This window comes from Cibotium barometz, chromosome 49 (genome assembly GCF_041138505.1).
Source record: "Cibotium barometz isolate CiBa-2024 chromosome 49, ASM4113850v1, whole genome shotgun sequence".
In the NCBI taxonomy this organism is placed as follows: domain Eukaryota; kingdom Viridiplantae; phylum Streptophyta; class Polypodiopsida; order Cyatheales; family Cibotiaceae; genus Cibotium; species Cibotium barometz.
In genome coordinates this window covers 44,328,156-44,354,867 of record NC_141094.1, presented here as the reverse complement: position 1 = coordinate 44,354,867, position 26,712 = coordinate 44,328,156, and the positions used below count along the sequence as shown (strand labels likewise).

General features: G+C 39.8%; 1 pseudogene; it reads right to left on the bottom strand.

Moving 5' to 3' along the window:
- On the bottom strand, nt 1-26,606 carry LOC147610619 (putative FAD-linked oxidoreductase ARB_02478; annotated as a pseudogene).
- Nucleotides 26,607-26,712: the final 106 nt, after the last annotated feature.

The window sequence follows — 26,712 nt, the reverse complement described above, 5'->3', positions numbered from 1 at the left end:
TTAAACAGGTACTGGTAGGACATGGTCAGAAGATTGAGAAATGGAAGGCTCCGGTAGAACTTTGACGGACGGATTTTGCCGGACTTGAGAAGTTCCGTTCGATCGATTGATTGACGGACGGGCTTTTGCCGGATTGAGAAACAGACATTCGGGATTGCTGAAGAGGCACCCAACCTCTCCCTCTAAAGGGATGGCCTGGATGCATCGGCCGGACTCGCAATCCCAAACCTTTACCTTCCGGTCTCGGCCCCCGGTGAATAGGGTGTTGGAGCCTTGAGGGAGGACTATGCCCGTCAAAGAACACCCTTTGCTGTGGCCTTTCAACTCGGTGAAGAGGGCAGCTGCGCCTTCCGTGTGTGCATGCAAGAACTTGCAGCAACTCTGGTCGCCCTTGGGGCAGGGGCTGCCACGCAAATAGAACGAGCAGAGGGGAAGGCTGTGGTCCCCTATTACTACAGCGTTCTTTCGCAAACCGATGGTGCTTGCGGTTGTGCACCATTCGCAACGGACGGTGCCTGGAGTCGTTCATGGTGTGAAGAAGAGGAGGAGACGCGCAACGTTTAATCGACTACATTAAACTTGTTAACAATAGTGCATGAAAACCGTAGCTTTCCACAAGATTAATGAAAGATTTCTTTTTTTTTCACTCATTGTGGCCCCCTATTTATGCTAATTAGAAAGCGTAGTAAAGACGTTTGTAAAAGAATGGAAAATGGCTTTCTAGTCACGCATTATTATCTGCTCTAATAAAACCAACTACTAATGTTTTTCCGGTTTCCAACCGTCGCTGTTAAGCGGCTCCTCTCTCACTCAATTGAAAGCCCCACAACAAACCCCTCTGTCTCAGCTTACAAATGTCAAAGAAATCTGTTTGTCAAGTCACGAAAAGCTGCAAACAGCAAGAACATCTCTATCGCAAATAAATCTCTCCCTATCGAAAGGGGGGGGGGGGGGGGGGGGAAATGGCATCCCTAAAAGTTGACGTACTCTCAACTTCCCAAGAGAAGAAAAGAATGCATATTTCTCTAGGAGTCTATGCTAATCTCTCTTTTATAAAACAACATGCCTAAAACATCATCGATGTATTGATAAGAAAATTTCAATTCTGTATGATTAAATATTAAAACAAAGTATCATTTTGTACACTCCTCGATAGTTAAAAGTAGGAGAAGCTTCACGGAGATTTCCCTATAAATCTCTCTTTTTATTGAAAGTCCTAGTAATGTTGCCAACCAATACCTCTCTTTGTCTTTTTATTGGAGGTATTACTAATGTTCCTAACCCGCATCTCTCTAGTGCTATAGCTCTTTAAACATATCAAAAAATGTTTAACTTTTCTCGACCAAGTCATTTAACTGAATTTTTATTTTAGGTTTCAAATTTTGTAAACAAGCAGTCATCTAGAGAAGAAAAAATAATGAGAAAGGAAACTTTCTAAAAAACAAAGCCTTAACTCCCCAACCATGCCAAAGTAAAAAGCTGCAAAACCTATGGTGGATGGTGGGGAGAGTGTTAGAACATGGCTGCAAGCCCTAATGCTTTCTAGCTTTTGCCCAACTTCTAATAAAATTGAGCTTTATTATTACAGTCATCCCACCCCTTACGGGTGGGATGAGAGGGAGGGGTGGCTCGCTTAGTAGGGCTTGAACACCCTATCACCTGGAGATCTCCCCCACTCCTAGCTCTACTCATTTTTTAAATTAAATGTAAAATATTCATTGGAATAGACGTCGGTATTTTATGACATTTATTGCGATGAATATGCCCATGTGGTCCAAGCAGTCTCCATTCTTTCAGAGTTTCTATGGGTGCTACAAGTAATCTTTTTACCAAGTTATCATTCCTAGTGTATATACTAATAGCCGAACATCCAACAACACACATGCTCTGTCCATTAACACCTCTAATGCAATGGAGCTGGAAGTTTTGGATGATGGAAACAAATCCCACATTTCATAATAAGAAATGGTACTTACCTATGCCAATTAAAGAACAACACATTAAGGGAGACATATGCTAAGAAAGGCCCTCAGAAGACATGGGTAAGTCAGCCAAAAAAGGGGAGGTATTCCCATAAAAAAAATTTATTCATATTTTCCATATATTTTAGGTTGATCTTATTCCCCTACTCCCTACTTTGTTTCCTACTTTCCCTCTACTCTCCCTAATTCCTCTTTTAGCCCCACCACTTACACCTATCTCTTTCCCCCATTTATTACTCTTACATTATTCTTACTCTCTTTACTCACATCACACCACATCAATAGCTTTCCCTTTCACCTAGACACCTATCTCTTTTCCTCGTTCTTCGTTCCTTTTACTACCACACCATCAGCTTCGCTAAAAAGTGACCTTAAAATTTGATTTTTATTCTCCCCAAAAGTTGTAACTACCCTCCGAAAAGTCCCCCATACCTACCTAGGAAAAACCAAGTTCCTTAATATCCACAATTAAAATTCAATCTCTATTACTAGTCCACTTCTCGTACCTGCAAATATGACATTTTTTATTTCTCTTTAAAATATTATGTAATTCTTCAAGAAGCTATCCATACCTCCTAGTGATAAAATTTACTTTGTTATGTCTAAAATCTCCATATTAGATTCCATAAATCACTCCTCCTTGAATTTTCAATAAAGTTAGGCCACCACATCATCATCTTGAGTAGAATGTCACCAAAAAAAAATCCCAACGCTCCTCCCCAAATGAAAAAAAAACGGTTGTAACTACTCCACAAGGAACTATCCCATATTTACCTATTATTTAATAAACAAGTTATAACTAATCCACAAGAATCTATTACATACCTAGCTATGTTTAAAACATGCTTTTTTTCTCTTTGTAATCATAGATCAAGATCCATAATCAAGCTTTGTAACCACTCCACGTCACTTACATGCAAATATGACATTTTCTCTCTCTCTCTCTAAGACATTGTAATAGTCCTTCAAAAAGTTGTCCATACCTACATGTGATCGAAAAATGTATTTGATCTCTAAAATCTCCATATTAGATCACCCCTTCTCCCTAGTTCTAACTTTAGCCCCACCATCTATAAGTCTATCACTTTCCCCTATTCATTACACTTATGTTATTCTTACTCTCTTTACCACCACATCATTAGTTTCCCTTTCACCTGGATATATCCCTTCCCCTCGTTCTTATTTCCCTTTACCACCACATCATCAACTTTGCTAAAACAAGTGACCGTAAAATTTGATTTTTTGTTCTCCCTAAAAGTTGTAACTACCCTCAAAAAAGTTCCGTACACTTACCTATGACAAAAGCAAGTTTTTTAATATCCAAAATTAAAATTTGTATGGTATTTGATTACACAAAAGTTGATAATATTTTTATTGATCTAAAATATCAAGATTTAAGGTGACATAGCTCATTTTTATAACTTGGTTCAATTTGTTTGATGGTGTGTAATTTGTTGTCATGCTATCTTTAAGTTATTAAGAGACCTTCAATGTCTACAGAATGGAGTTCTTTTTCACTGTGATTTTAGGTTCTCAAGACACACTTGAATTTGTTTTGAAGCTGGATGAGACTCAGGTTGTGAAATGCCATAAGATTGAGAGGGTAAGTGTGACACTAATAATGACATAAGATTGAGAGAGTAAGTGTGACACTAATTACACTAATGAATTATGTAATGGCTCGTGCTAAGGATATTAAATCAAAGATACATCCATTTAGTGTATTGGAGAAGGAGATATGGTGGTTGGCTACCTTTGAAGTTCCAAAGAAACACATAATGTTTTCTACAAGGGATTTTCCAACAAACATTGTTCAACATTTCTTAGCGAAATATTGGTTAGAAACTTGATGTTGAAGGGCTAGGGAGTTTTAAAGTGAATTAGCATTAATCTCAACACCATTAATGCCATTATATGTGCATGTGTTGTGAACCATGACACAAAGGTCTCAACACTGCTTTCATGTCCTTTCCATGTGAAAGGTTTGATAGTTTTAACAAAGAAGGTTGAAGAAGTGACGTGGACAAATGGAGGGGCACTTGAAGGTAACACTAAATAGATGTATCAGAGGCAACAATTGGAAAACACTATTTCCTATTTCTCTAGTTAATGTTCTCACTTTTGCACTCTTCATAGAGGGCATGTGAAAATCAAGAAAGTTAGAAAAACATATGGACTTAAGTATGATATTTCTTAATACGTTTCCATGAGTGGAGTAAAAGCTCAAAGGAATATGACATAAATGCAAAAAAAAAAAGAACATGGGATTGTTGGAAGGAGTTTGCAAGTGCACAATTAATGAAGATCAGAATACCAACCTTGTAATTTATAGATAAAAACTTTGGTTTAGCAAGTTTGGTGGTGTTTAGCTTTTATAAACTTATGTTCAAGATTATGATAAAAAAGTACCACCCACAAAAATAATAGATAAGAAGTCCTTAAAAAAGAGGATGAAGAATTCACCAAGCTTATTATTATAGCATGGGGAGAAAAAACATTAAACATCACATGGTATTAGAAGTTTAAGTGAATGTCTAGAAGCCCAAAATTCCTTACATAATTAATTTAGTTATATGTATGAAGTTAAATTCAACGATTTTCTTTTTTGGCATGCACGGAGCAAGTATAGCTGTGTTGAAATGTGGAACACTCAATGCAAGGAAAAAAAGAATATTAACAAGCCAAGCGTGTATATATATATATATATATATAATTTAGGAATGGAGGAGGAAATATTTGTGTACAATGTGATCAAGATGGAGAGGGCACAATATTTGATATTGGGTAAAGCTATATGAAAATAAACCAAGTTGAGAAACATTGCCAAGTGTAAAAGCAAAACAGGTCCCAAAACATATGTAGCTTGGCATACAAGGATGGAGTACCAAGGATCAATGTGATTTTAAGTTGCACCTTGTTTTAAAAGTTTTTTATTTTCAATGAAGACTTTACACTTAATGTTTTAATGAGTGAAATGAAGACTATGCTGTTTTTTTCCCGAATGAAGACTATGCAGTTTATGTAATTTTATATGAGTGAAATGTGCAGCATGTTTTAAAAGATATTTTCTTTTCAAATAAAGGCTATGCAGTTTTTGTAGCTTTATATGAGTGACGGCCAATTAAAGAACAACACATGAGGGGGACATAAGCTAACAAAGGGCCTCATAAAACATGGGTAAGTGAACCAAACAAAGGGGAGGTATTCCCATAAAAATTTGCATCATATTTCCCATATCTTTTATGTTGATCTTATCCCCCTACTCACTACTTTTTTCCTACATTCTCTCTAATCTCCTAAGTCCAGTTTCAGCCCCACTACCTACACCTACACCTATCTCTTTCCTCCATTTATTACTCCTACATCATTCTTACTCGATTTACCCACCACATCAATAGTTTGATATTATCCCCCTTCTCCCTACTTTTTTTTCCTATGTTCCCTCTACTCTCCCTAATTCCACTTTTAGCCCCACCACCTACACATATCTCTTTCCCCCATTTATTACTCTTACGTTATTATTACTCTCTTTATTGGTCACCACATCATAAGCTTTCCGTTTCACCTAGACACCTATCCCTTTTCTCCATTCTTAGTTCCCTTTACTACCACAACATCAACTATGCTAAAAAGTGATCTTAAATTTTGATTTTTATTCTCCCCAAAAGTTATAAATACCCTTAAAAAAAAGTCCCCCATACCTACCTATGACAAAACCAAGTTTCTTAGTGTCCACAATTAAAAATCACGCTTTATTACCACTCTACTGTTACTTGCAAATATGACATTTTTTATATCTCTCTAAAATATTGTAATGATCCTTTAAAAAGCTATCCATACCTACTTGTGATAAAAAATTACTTTGTTATCTCTAAAATCTCCATATTATATTCCATAAATCACTCTTCCTTGCATTTTCAATAAAATTTGGACCACACATCATCATCTCCAACATAAAGTCACCAAAAAAAATGATTTCTAATCCTCCTCCACAAAAGGAAAAAAATGTTATAAATACTCCAGAAGAAACTATCCCATATTTACCTATGATTTAAAAAAACGTTATAACTACTCCACAAGAACCTATAATTACATACCTAGCTATGTTCAAACCATGCATCTTTTCTCTTTGTAATCATAGATCAAGATCTATAATCAAGCTTTGTAACCACTCCACTTCGCTTACCTACAAATTCGGCATTTTTTATTCCACTCTGAAACATTGTAATAATCCTTCAAAAATCTATCCATACCTACTTGTGATTAGGAAATGCTTTTTATCTCTAAAATTTCCATATTTGATTCTAAAAATCACCCCTTCTCCCTAATTCCACTTTTAGCCCCACCACCTACACCTATCTCTTCCCCCTTTATTACTTTTGCGTTATTATTACTCTCTTTACCATACATCATTACACTACTACAAGACAATCAAATACCGACGTTTTTTCCAACGTAAAACAGTTGCTTGTAAAATCAGCGATCGTCTATATTCGCATTGAAAAAACCGTTGGAAAGAACATCCAAACTTACACTGGAAAGTTTGTCGGAAACATCATCGCAAAAAACGTCGGTATCCACGCTGGTTAAATCATTGTTGCGACGTGGTTTTTGATGCTTATATCAATGAATATTTCAACATAAATATTGATGGAAGTAGGAATTCACCGACGAAAATACCGACGGATGCAGGAATTTACCAACACAGATACTGATAAATGCAGGAATTTACCGATATTCATACTGACGGCCGTCGTAGGTTGTTTTTTGGCATAATGATGCATTCAGGTACAGTTCTATACCTTGATGCACCATTATGCCAAATATCTAAAGATTTTATTTCATTCAAGTGAAAATTTACGCGCACTTAAAGAATTAACACAAACAAACATACATTGATGTACAAAATCAAGTTTCATTGCTTGATGTCAAACCACATTGATACAAAATTCCATGATATCAATACTTATACGATAAATGTTTATATATTAAAAATTTTGCATGTGAACTATGCATGCCCCAAAGGTGTGCAAAAAAGATGTGTACAATTCCAAAACTATGCCAACTAAAGTGGGTGTACAATCTACAAGCTAGCCTAAAAAATGGGGAGGCTTAGGTACCGCTCTTTGCAAAAACAATGCAATACACACAAATTAGCATATATAAACTTACCAAAACCTCAAATTGGCATATGGTATGCCCTACTTACCGAAGCCACAACCGTCCAATCTACATTTTTACCATCATGCTAATGCACTCAAGTAAGGCTTAAGTGTCATACTTGAATGCATAACGCTCCTCCAACTCGATAGCCTGGCGTTGTGTATGGGTGCTTCCATTATTATCTTGTCACTCGATTTATATCTTGTGTTTACATATTCATTATCGTTCCTCGATAAAATGTATTTTCTTATGACATCCAATAGACCTCCTCTCTCTCATGTGCACGTTGTACTCGGGTCTATGACTAGCATCGTCATTCACATCAATTACATTCGATTTTCGTCTCTTGTGTCCGGATGATTCTATAAGAATATGGCACAACACAAATAGATAGCAAGATAAAGAAAAATATACAATGCAATAGATACACAATGGAGAGAATTCAAAAATTCTACCAAAGAGGTACAAGTGATGGTGTTGTCCGCCCGTGCACTCTCAACAAGTAGAGCTTAGATGGCAATCTAGACAAACTATGGATGGAGAATATACGAACTATAGAAGGGGGTGGATACTCACAAGCATTGTATGCCTTAGCTCATGGCAACTATGTGCATATCTAATACCATAGGTAGTGTGGTAGATGCGTATACAATGAGGGCGGTTACACTGCATAGACACGATCACTGCCCACGTATCAAGAACACGGCCCACTAACCACCACCCACCACTAATGATAGAGCTGGTATCCGTGGAAATATTCTATAGAATATTCCTCATATCGTTGCCCCAGCTAATGCTCGTACCCCTAACCATCTCCTAACCATCATCAATGGTCACAATAATGACCCCATTAGCGTCTAAGTCGGGGTTCCCATCAAAGACATATGGCTACTCCTCACTCATAATGAGGACCTAGAAAATGTGCATTATACATCAAAGTGAGAGACTTGCTAAGATGCAGGAATTGAGTGTATACTAACACCCCCCCCTCAGTGTCCACGCGAAGATGAACTAGGTTTTTGGCCCAACACTAAGTCGATGAAGATGCCGAGTGATTCGGTCCTTCCCAAGATCCTTGGTGAAGATTTCCATGGAGTTTTTCTATGTATAGCAATACTCCAGATCCATTATTTCATCCTCTATTAGCTCCTGCACATAATGATTCTAAATGTCAATGTGCTTTGTGTGAGCATGAAACACAAGGTTCTTGGAGATAGCCATGTAACTCTGATTGTCACATTGCAAGACTGTAGCCTCCCTAATCTGAACTCCCATGTCTACCAAGATTCTCCTCAGCCATACCTCACATGCAGCAAAGCAAGCTACCTTATTCTCAGCCTCTCTGTGGGAAGAAAGTGCCACTATAGGTTTCTTTTTGTTGTTTTGCTGGTCCAAGAGAAAGCACCGGAAAGCGAAAAACAATATCCAGAAACTAATTTCCTAGAATCACAATCTCTTGCCCAATCTAAGTCACAATAACCTGTTAGAGTGTCACCCATGTTGTAAGTGATGCCATACTTAAGAGTACCTTTGATGTACTTAAGTACATCAAAGGTACTCTCATCCCTTCCTTCCAATGAGTCTCTCGTGGCTTGTTGGAAAACTTAACACACCAATCATGCTGTAAGTGATGCCATACTCAAGAGTACCTCTGATGTACCTAGGTACCCTCATCCCTTCCTTTCAATGACTCTCTCGTGGTGGCTTGTTGGAAAACCCGATCAACACACCAACTATGAAGCTGATATCAGGTCTAGTGTTAGTGAGAAAATTCAAACTCCCCACCAACTTGGAAATCTAACCTTGACGATACAACTTTGGATGATCATTTGATTCCACTTTTTATGATCAACCAATTTCACTTTCTTTGATCGTTTGTGATTTCCAAGTTAGATTGTTCAATCCATCAATAATCCAAGTGTCCAATTGGCAATTCTACTCTGGATTTTTAGAACTTTTTAGATTTTTTAACATCAACCAATTTCACTTTCTTTGATCGTCTGTGATTTCCAAGTTAGATTGTTCAATCCATCAATAATCCAAGAGTCCAATTGGCGATTCTACTCTGGATTTTTAGAACTTTTTAGATTTTTTAACATCACCTATTGACTTCAATGTATTCTTTCCAAAGAGAATAAATTAGATGGGTCACATTACTCCCTATGGAGTTTTATGGTAAAAAATGTCCTTGTTGCAAAGGGTTTATGGGGTCTTGTCAGTGGTGAGATGAGCCCTGCCCTAGCATAATTACTCCTAATACTCCTCAAAGGGGGTCAAGGCTAGTAGATCTAGCCTCAAGTCTCACAAACTATTGCTAGCCAAAGAATATGAGATTCACAAAATGATTAAGCTTTAGCACTAATTACCTTGATAATTAAAAGATCTATTATATTGCATCATTATTTGTTCTTTCAAAATATCTAAACTTGTGCGAGAAACTTTAGAGGCTATGTACCAGGTTAAAAATGATCTTGAGGGAGGGAGGGGGGGTCACTCATAAATATGTAAGCATAGCATGTGAGTTCAACACAAGGGATTTTAAAATCCTTTTTTACACAGTTTTTACATACAGAAGGGTGTCATTTAAAGAAGGTGTTCACAGATTGAATAGAAAAAGGGTGTGTTTTATTCACACAAAAAAAATTCATAGATAAGGGGTTTTTTAAATAGGCCTTTAATGCACATGATATAGAGGGTTTACATATAATGAACCCACTGAGAAATTGATGCACCTATTGCTTTTACCAAAAGACAACTTTATAACTAAAAAAATACAAGAGAAGGGGTCAATGAATGAACACTTAACCAAGTTGCAGGACTTAAGAACAACTTCTTAATATTGATGAGATCATTCTTAATAAGTATATGGCTAGTGTCACCTTTAACTCTTTGCATAAATATTATCTGGGTTTCAAAACTTCCCTCTAGCTTTCTTTGAGAGAAAATGTAGGCCCTCCTACCTGTCAATAGCTTGTAAGCTTACTGTATGAATAGTCCAAAAATGTTAGCAAATATTGGTAAGTTTTGATTTCTTATTTCTCTACATAATGTAGATGAACCTAAGTCATTTTAAGAGGCTCAAGAAGATCCAAATTGGGTGAAAGCTATTTGGAATGAAATTCATGTCATTTAGAAAAATGGAATCAAACAAGATAAAGGCAAATGGATAATTTGATAGATTCAAGGCCAGACTTGTTGTAAAAGTTAATACCCAATAGGAAGGGATTGGTTACAGATTCAAGGCTAGAATTGTTGCTACTTTTTTGCTGATATGCAGCCAACATTGACAATCCAACCACTTATTTGGTACCAAAAAGATAGCTCAACAAAGCCTGATGCTGCATAGACTCACCAATTTTAAAAAACCTACAAAAATAACTCAAAATCTGCATTTCCCTCTGATTCCACTAGTTTGCATCCATCCAACCCTTCCTTGGCATCATTTGTGATATCCTGACCCCGCAGTGTTTCAGTTGCTCTTTGGCACTCTTTGGCTTTGGAGCATTTTCGTAGTGTTTCAGTTCCTCTTTGGAACTCTTCGGCTTTGGAGCATTTCCGTCTCCTAGCACGCCGCTTCTACGGGTAAGGAGAAAACTCACATTAGTATTTTTGTCATTGGCCATGTCGCCTCTAGGAAGTCGACCACCATTGGCATTGACAAGCTCAAGGCAGAATGAGAGCGGGAAACACCATTGACATTGCTCTGAAACCATAATCTTAACAAGAGCGTGTGTATATGTGGTGTAAACAAAACAACACAGATACCTTCTTCAACCTCCTCCTTCACCTTGTTCCATTGTTCCTTGTTTCTCACATACAACATCCATTGTCATCTCGCTTCTCTTCTCACTCACTTTTTCATATCTCTTGGGCTGAGGGTGTTTTCACACCTCACACGCACATGTACATTTTGCTCAACAACATTTACCTCATGTGTTTATGCATAGCCTTATATCATACGTGTGCTCAATTATCTTTCATAATGTGTGTAGAAGGATGCAACTCATCTTGCCTATATGAGAGATGAGTACAATTATGAGTGGAGGCACATAACATTTGCATTGCTCGAGAAGTTGAAGCAAGAAGGGCATCTAATTAATTGGGCCCATGTTGTCAACTATGTAAGCATAATGATCTTATAATTAAGTATAGAAGCATGTAGCTTATGGTTTGGTAGCATATAACTTATGATTTGCCTATATTTATGCAAGGAGTTCCGTAAGAGGCTCGCAACAATGACAAGGAAGGGGAAAGAGGCAATGGTGGAAATGATCATGAGTAGATAGACTATTTTTGTAAGAGCTATGTTTTTGTAACACAACAATGAAAATGATACTCCCGACAATATAGATATAATCATATTTATGTGTAAAAGTATATGCCAAACCTGAGTACCTATTATGCGTTGGCAAAGTTGCTAGCCCCGTTGTGTCCCATTATACCCTTTTTTTTAAAGAAAGAGCTGAAATAAGCATCAATTTTAACCAAATTCAGTAAAAGCATCAATGTGTGCATTGTATATTCATATTTCGATGCTTATTCTGACACTCATTTTCATAACCAGAGTCAATAAAAGTGATAGTATGTGCATCATATATTTACATTTCGATGCTCATAATGACTCACTCTTGTCAACCCTTATCTATACCAACAACGATGATACGATAACGGGAGAGGAAAGTCACATTGTCACCACAAAACATGATTTTCTCTCTAGAGAAGATAGGAATGTTGCTATACCCTCCCTATTTCTTATAGTGCAAGGGTAAGCTCTACTTTGAAACATATTGAGGAAATAATAGTGTATTATTCTATTCTTCACGCACCATGCTTGATTCTTTCATATGGGTGAAATGATCTTAAAGTTACTATTCCATCATAATCCTGTGGTGTGTTGAGTTGTAGAAACTTTAGTAATGCGGAGCTTAGAAGATACAACTTTCAACATGCAATGTGATTTGATTGAAATAATGTTGCAACTTACATATGATAATAGAAAAGATTAAAAAAGACGATTTTCTCATCTTAATCTTGATGTGTGGTAGTGTGTATTGTGCTTGCAATACTAGCTATGTGGAGTGTTGCATGACAAATAAAGATCAATACAAGGATGCAACAAAAAAGATACTTAGGGCTCTTGAAAAGAGTTCAAAGTTGTAGATGAATGTGGGAGAGGGCTTGACAATAATCCCACATGGGAACTTTTGGGAGTTCTAGAATTTTTGTATAAAAGGTGGCTCATTTGAGAGCATGGACACATTGGGCAAACTCATGTTTGAGCTCTCTTGAGAATAGCTCTCCCTCTTCTTCCATAGAGGTGCAAGCTCTTCTCTCTCCCCATCTACGTTGTTGTAAGTTCTATTCTTTTGTTAATTCAATGCAATGAGTTGATATTTGTCTCTCTTCTCTTGTCAATTCTCTTGTGTGCATGTTTCTTATTGATAGCTTCAAGGATTGTGTGCATGCTAGGGAAATGAGTATTTGAGAATGAAGACTGCTTTGATCTTGTGTAAGCAATAGCTAAGCTTTCTTCTTGTTTGGATGTATGGATGAGTGGAATGTGGAGTTGAGTGAGCAATAGCAAGATTGAGCTTGAGTGTGTGTTGAGTCTATGTCAATAGTAGTAGTTTTCTTAGCAATCTCTCCATCAAATGGATAAGCTATTGTGCACCGGTACGGGTTGAATCCCTAGCTCCGAAAGGGATGCAAATCCCATTGGATTGAGCTAAGTGTGGATCATACTACTCTTGCTACAAGTGAGAGAGTTTTTCCGTCTCTCCATTGGCGCCGCTGCCGGGGAGAAGACTCAAATCCGGTTGAGAGTGTGTGGAAACCACCACTATTTTCTCTTTTGGTTGCAAAACCATTGAGTGATTAGGTTAAGTTCGGGTGTGCGATCCCGGTGTGAGTGGATAAGGTTAGGATAAGAATGAGCGGTTGAGATTTCTCCCGCATTGTTTTTTTTATGTTTTATTGCTTTTATGCTTTTTCAAGTACCGTTCATTATGCTTACCTTCATTGTTTTTTGTCATTTCATGCTTTCATGCTTTTTGCTAACATGTAATTAGTAGTAAAAATAAAAATAAAAATAAAAAGATATGCGTTGCTAAGCTCTTCCATAGCTTATGCAAGCTCCATAGGCGTACAAGTGAGAAGTCCGCTTAAGTAAGAGAGGAGAGAGGAAAAAAAAAAGAGAGGGAGAAAAGCGAAAAAAAAAGAGAAAAAAGAAAAGAGAGGTTGTAAATTTTATTTTTTATTTTTGTTATATATTTTTAAAAGGCACACAGTAGGAGTCCGCTGTTGGCGAGCGTGAGGAGAGGCAGGTGTAGCTGAAGAAGGCGGCGGGCTCTGCCTGGCTGTAAAAAAAAAAAAAAAGGAAGAAGAAGAAGAAGAAGAAGAAGAAAGCGAAGGAGTCAGCAGGTTCAAGGCGGCTGATTCCCTGAAGGGCCGTGAAGCGGACGGCATAGGGGAGGCGGGGTGAAGTGGCCGCTGAAGGCCAAAGGTAATTATTAAAAAAAAAAAAAACGAAGGCTGCAGGGCGGCCGCGTGGAAAAGAAGGGGTCCGTCGAAAGAGGTGGCTGAGCGTTGCGACTGGCAAGCGAGGTGGAGGCGCCAAAGAGCAGCAGCAGGGCGAAGGGAGGCAGCCGTGTAGAAGGTTGACGGCGGCCGGTTGCAGCAGACTAGGAGAAAGGTAAAGGAAGCGTGAAGCTGTTGGTCGGCTGCAGCTAAGGTGCGCAGCTGGTGAAGGTTAGCGTGGAGGTAAAGCGAGCGCAGAAGGGAGAAAAAGAAGGAAGAGCTGCCGACGAGAGGTAGCTGCAAGAAAAGCGGGCAAAGAGGAGGTGACCGTGTAGCTGCGTGGAGAGGCACTGTGGGGGGCGTCTTCATCGGGCGCAGCAGCAGTGTGCAGGCGAAGAGCTGTGGGAGTGTGTAGGCAGCAAAACGGCAGCAAAAGGCCGTTGGAGGCAGCTGTAGGCGAAGGTCGGCGTGAAGGCGGCTGCAGTTGTGAAGGCAGCACAACAGAGCTGGTTGCAGAGCAGATGCGGAGAGGTTGAAGGCGAAGAAGAGCCAGGTGGCGAGAGCAACACCAGAGAGGAAAAGAAGGTTGGTGAAAGAGAAGGGGCCTGTATCTGCGCCGGCAGCAGTGAAGAAGCAGTGAAGAGGGCGGCTGGCTGCAGAAGAAGACGAAGAGCTCGGAGCGGTGGGAGCTAGCCATTAAAGAAGGTCGGCGAGGAGGCACGTGAAGAGCCCGGCGAATCTGCAGAGAAAGCGCCAGGAAAAAAAGGTTTGTATTTTTTTTATAATTTTTAATTTTTAATTTTAATTTATTATTATTATTTTTTTATGTTTTTTGTATTTTTTAAAAAAAATAAAAAAAAATAAAAAGAAAAAATCCATAAAATAATAAAAATAATTTTTTTTAAAAAAAATAAGAAAAGAAAGAAAGAAAGAAAGAAAAAAAGAAAAAAAAATATGTGTTTTATTTTGAGTCCATATTTTTTTGCATAATTTGTATTTTTTTTAATTTTCTGTAATTTTTTTGCATAATTAGTGTAATTTTATATTTTTTTTAAAAAACTTTTGTAATTTTTTTTTTTTGCATAATTAGAGTTTCTTGCATTTTTTTAAATTTTTGTAATTTTGTACATAATTAGTATTTTTGTTTAATTAGTTAAAAAAATATATTAAAAAAACAAAAGAAAAGAAAAGAAAAGAAATAGAAATAGAAAAAAATTCTGTAAATTATTTGTTTTGTTTTTAGGAATCCATATTCTTTACATATTCTCTGTAATTTTTTATTTTTTTTTAAAAAAAACTTTTGTAATTTTTTTTTGGTGCATAATTAAAGTAGTTTGCATTTTAGAATTTTTGTAATTATTGCATAATTAATAAATTCATATTTTTATATTTGGCACGAAATTTATTAGTTTTAAAAAAAAACAACAACAAAAGAAAAAAAATTGATAAATTAAGTAATTTTTAGGAGTCTACTTTTTTGCATAAATTATAATTCTTTATTTTTTTAATTCTTTGCATAATTAGTTTAACCTGCATTTTTTAATTTTTGTAACTTTGTGCATAATTAGTATTTTTTTTAGTGTGATTCATAATTTTTGTGTAAATTTAAAAAAATAAAAACATAAAAAAACATAAAATCATTTAAAAAAATCATAATTAAATTTAAAAAAAATAAGATAGATAGTTACACCGCACATACTCCTTTTAGTGCATTTAGTGATTAGGTAGGTTTAAAAAAATATATATATATATATATACATATATATATATATATATATATTTTATTTAAAAGAAAAAACAAAACAAAACAAAAACACATAAAAAACCCAAAAAAAATTTTTGACCTTATGCACTTGCGGTCGGGACGTCTTGTAGATTCTGCCATAGGACCTAGGGCACCTTCTAGAGTACCTACGCAGGAAAGTGGGACCCAATCGGTAGGAAATTTGGCAGATATTGCTGAAACCCTTTCTGAATCCCAATCCGATACCCTTTCCTCTAGAACAACTAGTTCATTGTCCATGGACAATCTAGGGCCGACAAATAGTCATCCCGTAGCCCCAAATAGGACACCCTCAAGATCCTTTAATCCATTTGAAGCCGACACTATGGGATTAACACTCAATGTGAGACTCCAATATGTCTACACAAATGCTCAAGGAGCTGAGATCTTTAGGGACCCACAACAACGGTATCTTGTTAAGATCGCAGACATTTTCTCAGAACTTGATAGAGCACCTCTAGTCAATGACCAGGGTAACATGTACATGGGTGGAGATGGTGTTCGCTACGAAGTCACCTACCATCCAGAAAAGGTAGACAAATTAGGGGAGCTCTCTAAAACCGAGTTCTTAGACTTATCAGAACTTTCCAGAGCAAGGGTGTCTAGAGATGATTGGCTCATCGAGCCGGACATGCCTGGACCATCCAATGCCCAGTCCTCAAGGCCATCCATAGATGATTTACTTCTTGTAGATCTAAGTTTGGAAAAGGATAGGAAAGGCAAGAGTAGAATGGATCAGGAAGCTGAATGCCAATGGGAGTTTGTACGACAAATTCCTGTGACAAAGGTCTTACAGGATGACCCACTTCAAGAGGTCTATGAGGACTCGTTAAAGGGATATTATGCCACAACTAAATTGCCACAGCTAGATCTTCCTCTAGCTCATGTGGTGGTAGTTGAGAAGCGTGCACGACACATGAACAGAATAATTGATAAATGGGCCAATGAATACCGAACCTTAGATTGGAAAGAGATTCGGGAACTCACGTGGAAAGGACAACCATCATTTATGGAAGTGTTCTCAACAAATACAGCCAAACCAGGAGAGACAGCCTTTCTTGGAGAAACTGTTGCTCCTCCCCTACGAGAGTTCACTAGAGAGGGACCTTCAACATCTAAGTGGACCACTGCTAGTAGCCCAACTCTAGCACCAAGATATCGTCCTACACCAAATGTGCGACAGAGAATGAGGAGTGTACTTCCTACAGGTCCTCATCTTTGTGGAGCATGTGGCGGTAACCATAAAACAGAGGACTGTAATACCATATCTCCTCTAGTCACAAACCAACCCACAAAGAAGTGGTGCCAAGCCTGTGCTTGGAACTTTACTCATACCACACAGGAATGTACTCGCATCGCGAGAATGAGACAGGAACGTGAGCAGCCGAGGGGTGGAGTGGCTCCACAAATGTATCAACAGTATACTAGTTTTGAACGTAAGCCACCGATGACACAAGAGCAAGCACGACCTGTACTTGGTGCTCAACCTCCTGCTCCAGGGACTGCTCCTGTGAGGGTTGTTGACTATGACAATTCAAATATGTGTAGAGAATTGGTAAACCCAGGCTATGTGGAGGAGGAATATGTATCATATTCATCCAAGGAAAATATCTTTGAAAGTCCCGCATACCCAAGCCTAGCACTGGACGTTCAACCAGGGGAACAAAACTCTTTAATGTTGCTAGGCGGCTACCAACCTAGGACTCCAGGTCCCTCAGGTCAATGGCAGCCAAGGAAAGTAGAGGCCAAACCAATGGGCCCCTGTTATGAGTGCGGAGAACCCCATTGGGCTCGTGATTGTCCACATCGCTCAAGGCAAGCATCTCGGTCCAATACAACAGTACAACAGTTTCCACCAATTGAAAGATATTGTCTAGGGTGTTGTGTAGAACACTTCCCAAAAGACTGTCTGCTGAAACCACATGAGGAAGGCACCTCTCAACCAAAGGTCTCACTCAACCTTGTAGGTACAGTTCCATCGCCACCTTCATCTGAGAATGAGGATGTCGTGCCACTTAGAGTCATGACTAGATCACAGACACGAAATGCCGAAATACAGGCTGATGAGACACCTCGAACTAGGGATGCAAAGACAAATCTAGTGGACAAGACCCTACAGTCCAATAGAAAAAAGACCACTAGGAGGAAGAAGAACCGAAGCAAACAAACTAAAAGTACATCCACTAGTTCTCAAGAAGCCTCTAAACAAAACATGAGGGATAAAACTTTTACATCCCAAGAATTGCATGAGGAACATCAACCTCAACCTGAGCCTGGTGCTAAACAAAATGAGGCTAGTACGACTGAGGATAGTTCTGGGGGTTCTGTTTTTGTGGATAAAGTGAATGAGACTCTAGAGGCCATCATTGATGCTCATAGAAGTCGCATTGCAGCTTTATCAGAGCTACCCAAGAAGCTTCAAGAATACCCAAACCCTCGTGAGGAGAAGATCAATCTAGCTGTACATCAGCAAATCATTAGGGAAGCTCAGTCAATACTTGAGGGACCACCACCACCTATTCCTCGGGGCCCAACCTCTCTTAAGCCAACATTAGAAACCATACCAGAAGTGTCATCGAGTCGGGAAATGAAAAGTGAGCTCATTTCACAAGCTCATAGCGAAAGGTCTGCACTAATTGACACCCAATTGAAAGGGGGTAATCTGCCACCACCTAGCCTTGTCTTCCCATGCAATGATGAAGTTATTGATGCTAATGAGGACATGGCAAATGAGATGTGGGCCGCAGTTCATGAGAAAGTTAATGAGAACATGTCTTCTATTAGTTCGCCTCCATTCTCTGAGGTGGATTTTACCAGAGGCACGGAAAACAACTTTGGACGCCCAAGCATCCAGGAGGAAGTTCAAACAATTGTTTCTCCTAGAAGTAAGCAGACAATGAAAACATTACCATCATATCTGGGAGAATATGAGAACTGTTCTCAAACCTTGAGGATACCCTCCATAAATAAAAGGTTGACAAAGGAGAAAGATATGAGTATGGTGCAAGCTATTTTGTCAGCACCAGTGGCTTGTACCTTACCTTTGCTTGATTTGATAAAAATTCGACCTGAGTTGTGGAATGATATTGCCACATGTTTGTCAGAACAGGTATTGCTACAAAAGGGTCACCATGAGTGTACTATACACCCTGAGACAAAGCATGTAATGCCAGTTCCTATCAACAAAGTAGGAAAATTTTGTGAGGACGATCAGGGAAATGCTACCCTCCCATTAGAAGTGCGAAAAGTATCTTCAACTGCAATACTTTGATAGTGGCGCAGGAGTGGGCATTGTGACAAGGTCCATTTGGGAAAAGTGGGACAAACCAGCTATTAGGAGTACCAGGATGCGCTTGCAGCTAGCAGATGGAAGCTTAGAACATCCCCTTGGGCTGCTTGAGAACATATTGGTCACCACATGTGGGATTGAATATGAGCACACCTTTGCAGTAGTGGATTTTGGAAAACATCCAAACTACGAAGTGATATTGGGTAGACCATTCATGCGACAATTTCAAATGATTCAAGATTGGGGATGCAATTATTTGTACCTCCGACATGATTCTATCATCACAAGGGTCAACCTAAGGAATCACTCATATCGTGATGTAACAAGGTCTCCAATAGATGAGTTTGATTCTGCTTCATCTGAGGGCTCCAGAGTTACATTGTCCGATGGGCGAGAAGATCTATGGATGTGCGGAGCCTCATGTAGGGATTTCAACACTGAGAGACTTAAGGGTAATCGAAGTGTATCAGACGAGGCATACATTCCACAACCCTTCCCTGAGCATTTAATTGATCCACTAGAATGGAGTCATGTCCTTGCAACATTATCAACATGTGCTTTACCGAAGCCAATTCAATTTTGTGACTCAGATGGATATGATATTATTCCTATACGAATGGTACAACCACGTGCCCTTCTGGATGATTTGTACTATAGGGATACATCCACAACAGCATTGCATGTTAAGGAAGTCTCGGCTACACCACGAGCTTTATCGTGTCAAAGGGGTAATGTTTCTACCTTACCCAACCCACAATCAAAATCTGCTCTTGAAGCTCCAAAACAAATGATGTGGATAATTGATGAGTACTCAAGTGGGGGCCATGGCTGGCATGTTCCAACTACTCTAGTTGCTGCTCAAAGAAGGCCAGGTAAGAAGGAATTATCAATGTGGCTACCCAAAGATGCGTACAAACTTGTACCATCTAGTCCAGTTGCTAAGCCTCCTAAGAAGCACATCATTTCCAAGCCTAAACCTCGGATTGTTAATCGATGGGTCCCAAAACATGTTCTTAAAGCACAAGGCTATTATGAGGGTGCAACAGCAATTTGGCTTCCAAAATGCCATGCTTTGGCAGGGGTAAAAGAGTGTTTCAGAAAGATTCCAAAAGCCACCCTTGATTGTCCATATCAGTGGGTGCAAAAGACATCAACACAAAATCTTCAAGAAAGGAAAGGTGGCTGTGATAGCACCTACAAAACTACTTGTGTTGATCTTCCTAAAACATGTATTGAAACACCGGTTGTCTCGATTTCTCCTTGTTACACAAATCAACCGTCAACTTGTGTACCTACGACAAGTCCAAATGAGTCTCATTTGAGCATAGATTCTAGCATTTCAATGACTAAATCCTCTTATCTTGCTCAAATTCCAAGACAATTGCTAAAGTTTCCACCTCTTAAAAAGGATATACCAAAAACTAAAGATAAGGCATTAACACTACAATTAAAGCTCTTTGGTAAATCAATGTTTGAATAATGTAGTTCCTTATGCCTTTAGAAGATGTGTACTTTTTGAGATAATCTTGTTTTTGATTGGAATTGTCATGATGGATATGAGTGTTCTAAATTTCATTATTCTACGTCCAGATAACTCCTGATGGATATTTGGCGAGATACATGTCCACCATGCATTGACCCCGATAGTACTCGACCAGATCATCGCGGGGGTTATAGTGCTCCTCCATTTCAAACACATTCTAGGTACTTCTATGCTCCCTTAGGTGAAAGTTGCTGTGGGCATCATTTTGTCACATTATTCTATCAACAGCATCACCCATTTCCACATTGTCAAGAGTGTGCACGGCTTGTATTAGAAGAAGCTTCACATATTTGTTGGATATGCCGCTCTTACTTTAGACGATATGGCACGGGCTTAATGAAGCAAATTGTGGGAGTTACACCCCAACGCCATAATCTTCTTAATGTGAGAATACCAGAGAGAGGACCAAATCAGCGTAGATTACCTGAGGAGGTTCAAGCACAACAATGGAGGGATACAAGCCTAAATGACTTGCAACCACCGATCTTGCAAGCCCTCCTTCCCCAAGCCTCCACATGTCAATATTGGATCAATATGAGTACCTACATTGCGCAGTTCCAAAATCGAAACTGTCTGATTAACCTTCCCATAGAACCAATGCCATACTTTAGTGAGGAAGCACTCCTTCCTCTACCACCTTCTCCAGCGGCCGGTTTTTGTGAGGGGTTGTCTCTGCATCCTGAGGAAATTGATACCATCTTTCCATCAGACGAGGACACGGATCCACCACCAGCGCAAGGGTAAGTTCAACGACTCCATAATAAGATCGACAAGCCAGGGCACTTTTCTCCCATTGGGTTTTTTCCCTCGGCTATATTCGGTGTTTGGCACCAATGGCAAATTTTATTTTTTTCTTTTCTTTTCGTGTTTGTTAATAAAAATTTTGCAGAAATCTCTGTAAAAAACAAGAGCATCAAACACGCCCCAATAGTCCACCTATCATGCACACAAATTAGGAAGGGGGGAGAAATGCTACGCTTACAAAGATCAAGGAGGAGCAATCTGCACAAAATCAGCAATGCATCAATGCAAACGGACAACATCAACAGGGCACTACAACAGGTGTATTCAAATCTTAATCTTTATTTCTTTATGTGCTCTTATATGGTTTGCATGTTCACACAATGTTGGCTGGTTTAAGTTTTTGATTAGTTGTTAAAATATGGTGAGTGAATTCTAGAGTCTTAGAAGACTTAGGAAAAGATATTTCTATCTAAAGACAGTGTAGGATATATACCAAGGGAGTATGCCAAGTTCTTATGCTTTCAAGGTATATTAGTTATCCCTAGTGGTGGCTACCTCTTAAATATGAGCTAGGTGCTAGGAGTAATAAAAATTTACGAAAATGTACCCTAAAAATATATATATATCCAAAGTAAATTGAGACATGACGTGTCTACAGCCATGAGAAATGCTTGGTAGGACCTGGGGTTGTCTTAGCACCTTGGGGCCGATGCCTTGGTTTCCATGGGGTGAACACTGGTGTCTAAAAGCTTCAGAAAAAGACCTTTGAGGAATCTATCGCCTTGAAGGATGTTGGTAGGACTCTGGGGTACACTATGGGTCCTCGAGACCGATGCCCTCATCTTCATGGGGTACTCCTTAGGTCATAAAAGAAAGAAAAAGGGTCTGTCGCCCTTGAGATACTTAGCGGTCTTTAGATTCTCTTGGCGGAGGTCTCTTGGCCATTGCTTGGGTCTCTTTGGGATGGAACCTTAATCTTTATCACCTTCTACACACACATCAAAAAGAAAAAGAAAAAAAAAAGAAAAAAAATTCCAATCACCTTTGCTCATATTTAGGAGTAGGTTTGCCACTTAGGAATAACTTACATACTTGTAGGACATTGAGACTGCGGTCATAACCGGCGGTGTACAAAGCACACTTGCCTTTTCATAGAACTATCTACCACTTAAGTCTCACTTTGACTAGTCTTTACTCACCTATTTTAGTACTCGTTAAAACTTTAATCAGCCTTGCACTTGTATGCTCACGTGTGAAATTATCATTGCTGGTTTTTCTTTTCTTTTCTTTTTTTTAAATAAGAGACTTTACTTGTATCCATTGTCTTTTTTGTTGCAGCTCTTGCTACTACCGCGCTCGAGGATGTGCGCAAAATAGGAAGGGGGGAGTGTTGCATGACAAATGAAGATCAATACAAGGATGCAACAAAAAAGATACTTAGGGCTCTTGAAAAGAGTTCAAAGTTGTAGATGAATGTGGGAGAGGGCTTGACAATAATCCCACATGGAAACTTTTGGGAGTTCTAGAATTTTTGTATAAAAGGTTGAGAGCATGGACACATTGGGCAAACTCATGTTTGAGCTCTCTTGAGAATAGCTCTCCCTCTTCTTCCATAGAGGTGCAAGCTCTTCTCTCTCCCCATCTACATTGTTGTAAGTTCTATTCTTTTGTTAATTCAATGCAATGAGTTGATATTTGTCTCTCTTCTCTTGTCAATTCTCTTGTGTGCATGTTTCTTATTGATAGCTTCAAGGATTGTGTGCATGCTAGGGAAATGAGTATTTGAGAATGAAGACTGCTTTGATCTTGTGTAAGCAATAGCTAAGCTTTCTTCTTGTTTGGATGTATGGATGAGTGGAATGTGGAGTTGAGTGAGCAATAGCAAGATTGAGCTTGAGTGTGTGTTGAGTCTATGTCAATAGTAGTAGTTTTCTTAGCAATCTCTCCATCAAATGGATAAGCTATTGTGCACCGGTACGGGTTGAATCCCTAGCTCCGAAAGGGATGCAAATCCCATTGGATTGAGCTAAGTGTGGATCATACTACTCTTGCTATAAGTGAGAGAGTTTTTCCGTCTCTCCATTGCATTGAATTAACAAAAGAATAGAACTTACAACAATGTAGATGGGGAGAGATAAGAGCTTGCACCTCTATGGAAGAAGAGGGAGAGCTAGTCTCAAGAGAGCTCAAACATGAGTTTTCCCAATGTCTCCATGCTCTCAAATGAGCCACCTTTTATACAAAAATTCTAGAACTCCCAAAAGTTCCCATGTGGGATTATTGTCAAGCCCTCTCCCACATTCATCTACAACTTTGAACTCTTTTCAAGAGCCCTAAGTATCTTTTTTGTTGCATCCTTGTATTGATCTTCATTTGTCATGCAACATGGAGGCTAAGAGAAATCTTTGAAACATGGAATGTGATATGATAGAATGGATATTGTAGCTTCTCTTTGATTGAGCTTACATCTACGCAAGGAGCTAGATAACATTGACCTTACATCTTAATCTTGATTCGTGGTAGTGTTTAGTGTGCTTGCAATACTAAAGTTATGTGGAGCCTAAGAGAAGCCTTTGAAACATGGAATCTGATTATATGATGAAAAGGATTTTGCAACTTGTCTTTTATTAACCTTACATCTTGTTTTTTTGGTTTTTTGAGCCGAGGTCAGAGACGAACACATTCGTTTCTGAGACTCGAACAGAGAAACGCTTTTGTCATTAGTTTCGTCTCGTCTCAGTTGCTTACATCTTGTTGTGTTGTAATGTGTAGTGTGCTTGCAATTCTAAGCTATGTAGAGGGCTAAGAGAAGCCTTTAAAACATGGAATGTGATATGATGGAAAGGATGATGCAACTTTTCTTTTATGAACCTTACATCTATGTAAGGAGCTAGATAAACATCAAGCTAATTAAATTGGTGGATTTACTCAAAAGGATGGTACAACTTATGTATGATGACCTACATCTATGTGAATCCAAATGTATGGGAGTCAAGGTAATGAGAATTTAAAAAAAGCCATGTAAGGGATAAGCACATGTACATGACATAATTGTGACTTAATTGTGCATTCATTTTGAAGAATATAACCTTGACTTAAAAAACAAAAGCTCTTGAATTCATTGTTCTTTTTTAGTCTTTAACGGCAAGTTAGAGATATCGTTGTTTTGTTTTTCACTATGGGTTTATCAGGTCAATTTGCCTCCATTTATTTTCACACGTTGCTCTTTAGCGTGTAGCGAGCAAGGATGGAACATATGATCAATTAGCATCACTTTATTTTTACATGTTGCTCTCTAGCCTGTAGTAGTGAGCAAGGATGGAACCTATGATCTCCACATTAAGAACTTCAGCTATATGGGCAAGGGATAAGCTAAAAAGGTATCCTAAGTGTTAGGACCATATGTCCAATCTATCTATATGGAGTTACATTAATTTTAAAAAACATTGTATGTATATACGTAAAATAAAGACTAGCTAATCTCCACGATTAAATATTGACATCCAAAAGCATTCACCTATATGACTTGTAACATGGATGGAATACACTTACAATCCACCTTCTCTTCATGGTTGGTCGAGTCACTCTATGGATGAAGAACCAGGCCGATCAGATTCGGGTCACATTTTGTGATCAAGAACAGGTTTGGGTCGTCACACGTGCACACATGCTTCACATTTTGTGGACACATCAGGTTTTTATGGCATAATAATTCTTTTCTTGATACATATGATTGTATAGCAAAGCTTAGAAATTCCAAATCAAAACGAGTAATCATACAAATGCATATATGATTTTCTAAGGTACATCTACGCCTGTTATCTCGGAGGAAGGCAGGCAGCAGGGGTCGTCGGTGGAATCCTCGCTGCCCACGCACTTTGTGCAGGTGAACAAGGCATGGGGTCCACCAGGTTCTCGATGAGATTGAGGCGGTCGAAGCTGTCGCCGAAGAAGGAAGTCTGCCAATCGGGCTCGTTGAAGTCGGCCTCGTTGAAGTAGCATCCCGAACCAGGAGTCAAGTCGCGGAGAAGCCCATTCGTTTCCGTGAGGGTACGCATCTTGGCTGCCTTGATGTCAGCACTTGCATAGTCGTCCCAGGTGGATGCGAGGACAACGTGCCACAGGGCCTTTCGCCACGCCGGATTCACAGCGTTGTTTTGGTTGGTGGCAACCGCTCCCCCACCAACAAGGTGGCCGATGATAACGTCCACGCCACTCTCTAGAATCTGAATGAAAGATCCGGCCACCTCCGCCGCATTTTCTCTCAACACCGCCTTTGGGAGTAGCCGCAAGCGATGGCGACGTTGGAGTCCGTGGCATCGGAGCAAACCCCTGGGTTTACTGTACACATCACAGAACTGTGCCATGCTTGGAAGGATTGGAAAGCTTGGTTGGTTTGGCTGATGGTCATCTCGCCGGGATGCTGATCAACATAGGTGGTGAGGGGCTCAAAGGCGGTAATGGCCGTGGACGCGGCGTCAGAATTGGGAAGCGTGTAATTTGCTGAGATGATCATGGGGCTAATGTAGGAATATCCCGACCAGTAACCGGCGTCTGATAGCGAGGATTGCAACTCCACAAACTTTGCAATCAAGCCCTTAAAAGAAGAATGGCCCGGGTCACATAGTGAACCCCAAGGACGCTACTCAAAGCGGGGAACGTTTTATGCGTCGCAGAGACGACGACGCCGAAAGTTCCTCCTCCTCCTCCCCTGAGTGCCCAGAACAGATCTTGGTTTTGGCAGGCGTTGGCCGTTATCAGCCTCCCGTCGGCTGTCACAGCTCTGAGCTCTAGGACGTTGTCCGCCGCCAGGCCTAATAAAGGAGAGAGCGGACTGTGCCCGCCTCCTTGCATGTAACCTCCCGCAGCGCTCACGGAGGCGCTCATCCCTCCAACTACTACTCTATTCTGAGTGTCTACAGCCTCATAAAGCTCTTGCCATTGGACTCCCGCCTCAGCTGTCACGGCAGGGACCTCCGAAACACTAGAATGGCAGCCTTGTGGAATGAAGGAGTCGTAGAATGTGATTTCCTTGAGACGGTGCATCCAGATGTTGAGCGATCCCGGCGCCGTGCTTCTGCCCAGGAAGTCGTGGCCGGTGGACTTTATGGTGAGCCTAAGGTTGTGCTGGACTGCATACCGCACAGCCACTTGCACTTGCCAGGGCTCCGACACCTCCACGGCGTAGGTGGGGACCGCTCCTTGATAGCAAATTGTGTATGGGTCGGATGTGAGAATGCAGCCTGCGTCGCCGTCCGCCTCTCTGTTGGGATGCTGCATGGCCCCGGCCTGATCTGCGCGCCAGAATGGGTTGCGCCAGTTGCGCGTGGCCGTCTGGCATGCCGTGGTATCCAGGCCCGGGACATGGCACGGGGCAACCGGAGGGTGAGGACTCAGCAACCGCCCTCCCAAGGAGAAGTTGAAGGCAACCCATGAAGCATTGCTAGGCCAACAATCCGAACTCGGCAGGCAACGGCACTGTATCCAGCGCCCAGCTTCGGCTGAGGCACACAGATGCAGAAGGATGCAAAGAAGAGAGGCCGCGTACACCATGTCGTTCTCTGCTTGCAAAGTAAAATACTTCATTCCGGCGAGGAAATATCGGTGGTCACGTATAGGCTCCCTACGATAGAGAGGAGTTGGTCTCAGTATTGACCTAGAGAAATTAGAGATGCCGCGCCAGCATCCTTAA